Source organism: Canis lupus, chromosome 2 (genome assembly GCF_048164855.1).
Source record: "Canis lupus baileyi chromosome 2, mCanLup2.hap1, whole genome shotgun sequence".
In the NCBI taxonomy this organism is placed as follows: domain Eukaryota; kingdom Metazoa; phylum Chordata; class Mammalia; order Carnivora; family Canidae; genus Canis; species Canis lupus.
In genome coordinates this window covers 66,573,399-66,579,398 of record NC_132839.1, presented here as the reverse complement: position 1 = coordinate 66,579,398, position 6,000 = coordinate 66,573,399, and positions in this window count along the sequence as shown.

The following is a 6,000-nucleotide window of genomic DNA, read 5'->3' as shown; positions in this document are numbered from 1 at the left end:
GTTCCAAGGAACTCAGACATCACCTGCACTCTCCCTCCACAGGAGGGAGACTTGAAATCAAAGTGGAGGAGAGATTGCTCAAGGCTACATTGGTCTTGAATGGTTGCATCAGGTTCCAAGCTGGAACTCTTTATCTCGGCCTGACCTCTGCCTACCTAACATTTTCTTTTTCCTTAAACATCACCTCCCAGAACAACAAGCTGCATGTATTAACAACTCGATCTGCAAGATATTTATTTGGTAATTGGTAGATTACCAAGATTATAAGATTCTGGCATCTTAGATCAATCAAACCCAAGATCCCCCAAACCCACACTCTCAGAGGCACCTCTGATCAGCCTCTCTGCATGAGACCCAGGACTTCCTTATCTCCTAGCGCCTACGTTGTGCTAGGTCTTTCAGAAATATCCAATCATTCATTCCTCAACAATCCTACATGTGGGCTATTGTCATCCCCTTCTTTCCAACGAGAAAATATAATGATAGCATCCACTGTGCTTACACAGCACCTAATTAGCATGGATTTGGGATTGTTCTAAGGGCTCCATGGTTTAGTTCACTTAATTCCCTTAACAGCCTTTGTGGTAAGTACTGTTGTGCCCCCCTATTATGGATGTGGACACTGAGATCAAGAAAAGGTAAGGAGCTTGTCCAAGCCACTCTGTGTTTCGTTACTGTGCTCTGCTTCCTTGCAGACAGCAGAGGCTCAGGACTGTGGAGTGCTCTGGCACCATCTGACTCCCCGCTTTTGTGCATGGTTGGTTTTTTTGTTTTTCTGTTTTTTGTTTTTACAATATTAATCTACAGGTTTGGTCCAGAAAAGACTTTTGTTAGAAAGCCACAGGTCTGAAACTCAGCGGAGGAGGTAGTGACAACATAAAAGCTGCCCAGGCTGCAAACAATATTTCCTCCCCACATCTATTCTCCTCTAATTTGGTGCTATCTGCCAAGATCTTTGTGGGATGCTGCAGCTGCTCATACAAAGCTCTTTAAGAGATTGCATTAGCTGGCCAAGGGATGGGCTGGACTTTCTGTGTCCACCCTTCAATCTGGGCATCCAGATGCTGGCTCTGCCGTGGGCGTGGGGGACTCCCCAGAGCTTGGCCGCTCCAGTCTAAACTGGATAGTGAACTGAAGTCACCTCATAGTGACTTGGATGTGGTGTTTGTGGGAACCAGGCTGGTTCGCTCTGTTATGCTGTTGAACTAATCTGGGCTCCAAGCCCCTTTGAAAGTCATCAGGAGAATACAGTCTAAAAAGATGGACAGGAAGTAGATCTTTTGCTGGCTGGAGGTGTTCCTGCTGATGGAACTCTTACATCTGGTATGACATAAATGAGAAGAAAAGATTTGGCTTACTAATGCTGTCCTTAGTTCGTCTCTGTATGTCTGGCTGGAGTTCTGACCTCCAGCACTGGAACATACTGATGAATCTTAGAGACTTTTTGTGGTGGCATAAAACAATGTGATAAACAAAGGCTTTGGAGTCTGATGGACCAGAAATGCTCCACCACACACTAGGAGTACAAATCTGGGCAAGTAACTTGGCCCCTCTGAATTTCGGCATCCTCTCTGTACAATGGGGGTCACCACAAAGCCTTTTTCATGGGGCTTTTTGACCCCTTTTTCATGGGGTCATAAATATCTGGAACTTAACGTATGCTCAGTAAATGGTCCATGGGTTTGAAAGCAACAAAGGAGCTAGGCCCCACCTCCTGCTAGCTAGGTAGCATCAGACACGTCACTTCCCCTCTCACAGGCTTGAATTTAACCTGTGTGAAGGAGGACATTGCAATGTCATCCTCTCTCGGGGTTCTGACCACTCTGCAGTGATGCTCCCCTCAAGATGACCACTCCTTCCCCTACAGCCTATCCTGTTTTTCTAGAGGTCCCAGGGCGATCACACGGAGACCACCAGGGGTCTCCACTGCCAATCTCCAGGAGGAAGACAGTATTTATTGAACATCTACTAAATACCAACCACTGATCTGGACACTGTTCCTTCATTCTCCTGCTTAAGCCTCTCAGTAACGCTTGATGCAGACACAGCTATCATGAGTCCACAAAAGAAGAAACAGGCTTGGACAGTTTACATGATCTTCCCAAGGTCACACTAATGGAGAGTGACAAAATCTATACTTCCACCCGTGTCCACCTGTGTCCCAAACCCCGCTGCCCCAGATGATCTCAAGACATTGGAAAAATGAACATTCTCCTTCTCTAAAGGTCAGGAGCCTCTGGTCTATAAAAAACTGAAAGCAAATGTTCCTACTGATAATAGTTTTCCAATTCCATTGTGAAATTCCCATTTCCCATTCCTCAAATGGGAAGCCAATAAAAAGGATATTTCTCGGCTTTTTGTGATGTATTAATTTATAAGTTAATTTAGTCACATTGGTCTTGCACAATAATAAATCATTTAGGAAAAAAACCCAAGGTAAACAAGTCCAAATAGTCTTGGAATTCTCCCTAAATATGACGGGTTTGAGGTTTCACATATTTTATTTGCTTACCTACCTATTTACATATGTGTTTGTTTATTTATTTACGTATTTATTTGTGTATGTATTTATGTGGGAGAGGTCCCATATTTTGGCAGAAACATTGGACTGGTCATCACATGTTGCAGAAGAAAAAGCAGATACCAATCACAGCAAAAAGCCACAAAGGACAAAATGAATTGTTTTTTTTTTTTTTCCCTTGGTTTCTCCCTTATTATGTTTTCAATGATATCTCTTAAAGAAATGACCAAAAACAACTAGAATACAATTTAATATTTCTCTCATTTCACCTGCCCTGGGCAGCAGCTGATGAGATGAAGAGAATCAAATCATTGAAATGCACGTGATTGTTGGCTTATCAGGCAAGTGTTTCCTATCTCAAGATTTGGATAGGATGTAGCTGGCCTGCTGCGCGGGGCAGAAACTTATCTGTTCTTTCCTAATTGTTAAGTTCCCCTCTTAAAATCCTCCTCTAAGGGAAAACTTAATTTAGAAAGGTCATAAGTTGGGGCCTCTGCCAAAAACAGCACAGGCTGGGAGAATGGACAATAATTTTGCCACAGTAATAATTGGCCACTAGAACTGATGGGGATAGCTTCCTTTTTCCCCCTTCCTAAGATACTGTTTTTCTATTTGGTTCATTTTGGTTGTAGCAGCATGTACCAAATTATTAGACATCAAAGCTGATCTGTTTCCTTCACTGAAAGAAGCTCCCTCAATCTTGAACACACACACACACACATACACACACACACACACCTCATTGGAAAGATACTTAAGGGAAATATTTCTGCCAAACATGTACTTCTTGGGAGAATTCTGTTTCAGAATTGGTCACATTACTCATATGAGAAGCACTAGCCTAGACACTCAGGGAGGCTGGCATGGAGCCTCAAAATTTGGAGCAAAATTGTATTAGTCAAGAGATATCAACTGCTATAACAGCCCCCAGATCTAAAGAGCATGAAACAATAAAGGTTGACTTCCTGTTCGAGTCACTTTCCAGTGAAATGTCCCTACCCATCAGGTAGAGACTTCCTATTCCATTCAAGGACCATGCTCCTCCATCCAGTGATTGTGCTGTCATTTAGGGACTCAGACTCTTTCATTTATGGGCTCCAACATCCACGAGGGCTTCAGAATCTGCCAGTGGACACCCTGCATCCAGACAGTAAATGAAAGGAGAGGGAGCAGAGGTGAGTGTGGAAAATTTCAGGGACCAGGCCTCTTAGTAGCCCACATCTCTGGTGCCTACGTTCCACTAGTTGGTTTTCACTGGTTGGTTCTGGTTGGCCCCACCTAATTGCAAAGGCAGCTGGAAAATGCAGTGTGACTATGGGCCCGGGGGAAAAAAAAAAAAAAACAGGAAATAGGGGTTGATGAACACATAGCAGTCTCCTTATGGCCAAATGTGTTGAGCAACTACTGCGATGGCCAGAACATGTGACAGTTTTGTCACCTAACCTCAAGATGGGTTTATCATAGCTTTTTTATTTGAGGACATTTACATATTCTAAGCACTTTAATTAATCAGAAAATCATTGCCCTTCATATAGGGGTTAAGAAAATGTGAGTTAGAGAATAGGTAAAGGTCAGAAAATAAGATGAGACTGAAAGAGAGAGATCCATTTGTCACAGAACTTGGGGATTTTGTCAAGATTTGCTATCTAGGTGGCATCTAAAGGGGCATGTTGGGGATGCCATTTCCTGAAACATATAGAGGCAGTTTGAATGCAAACTTCACAGATGGCAATTATCAAAGGCCATTTCCGGAGAAGCCAAAGCCACTACTGTTCCAAGGAGAAAACATGGAGCCAGGAACAGAAAATTTAGTCAAAAGGGGTTAAGAGCCAGGAAAATATGGACTCAAAATAGGACTGAAGGCAGGGACAGGAGAAGCCAAGAAATTCTGTAACAAACATTTATTTCCTCCATTCTCTGAATGTTCATTGAGGACTTCCAATGTGCCAGTGTTCATGTGGGAGAATATGACAGTGAAGAAAACTCAGTCCCTGCCTGCAGAGAATCCAGGGTTCTCTTTGGGTGGACGCTGGCCACATAGAGCATGGGTGGGCTTGTCTGCCCTAAAGCCCAGGGTCACTGGGAGAGGCAGGCTATTCCTGAAGAGATCTGACAAAATGGCAGCTTTAACAGCCACCAAGATGCCTTCACACGCTCAAAACCAAAAACCCTCCTCTTGATGTCATTTCCAGCCTCGGGAGAAATTCTAAAGTGGTCCCCCAGTCAGTCCACCCCATGGCAAGGCTGAATCAGGAAATTTTAGAGTTGAAGGGGCTCTTATAAATCACTTAGTCTGGCCTTTCTGCTTTTCAGCGGAAGAAAGGATATCTGTGGTGTGGCAGGTCCCCACAGACCGTATGGAGACGAGCCTTTCAGACTCACTGTCACACCCAGATCACATAGTTAGCCCCATTCCCTTGATGTGGGTCTATGTGGCATAGAAATGATTAAAGCCCGGCAGCCCGGGTGGCTCAGCAGTTAGCGCCACCTTCAGCCCAGGGCGTGATCCTGGAGTCCCGGGATCGAGTCCCACATCGGGCTCCCTGCATGGGGCCTGCTTCTCCCTCTGCCTGTGTCTCTGCCTCTCTCTCTCTCTCTCTCTGTGTGTGTCTCTCATGAAAAAATAAATAAAAATCTTTAAAAAAGAGAAATAATTAAAACTGTTTCCTCTCTCAAGCATCTATTGAACTCCTACTCATCAGATTCACACACTCTCCTGAGGATTGGCCTCCCTTATCTCCGATGTCTTTTCCTTGAAACATGTCCCTGTGCTTCACTCAGATTTCCCATGGTCACGGGTCTTCCCTCTGGGGCTCTGTGGAATGCATATGATCTATCCTCCATTTTAAAGTATATAACTGACCTTTATCAAACAACTACTGCATCTGTTAGCGTCTCCACTGAGACAGCACACCTGGATGAAGGCATTGAGAAAAGTTTGGTAAAGGACAAAGCTATTTCCAAAGCCTTGGATGGCATAGAAGAGACAATGGTGCAGTGCGGGAGCCGAGCTCACCACAGAGGGGAGCCATTATCACCTCTGCCACCAGAAGCAGCCAGACCAGAGTAGTTACCTCCAGAAGAAAGCCAAAGACTGAAGCTGTGGCTTGGGGTGCAAAGGGTTTGACCCACAGACTTCAAGCTGCCTGGGAAGGAGCAGAGGGAAGAAAACAGACCTCCCTCTTCTCCTGCCTGCACCTCCCAGTGGAGAACCCGATCAGGTGTCAGAGGTCCAGAGAACCTATTGATGCAGTCAACGCAAGTAGTTTCCCAGCTCCAGAACTGAGTGAAGAATGGGGTGGGTGTGCAGGGGCAAAAGCAGGGTACCCAGCCCTCTCCCCATTGTCAGGCAGTCTGCTCTCATTGAAGGTAGAGGACCTGAGAAAACAGTCTTGGTCCTTGACTTCACAGAATTTACAGGGCAGTCAGGGAAAGAGAAAATAAACAAGTCTATGCACTAATGAACTTTGCTAAGTGTA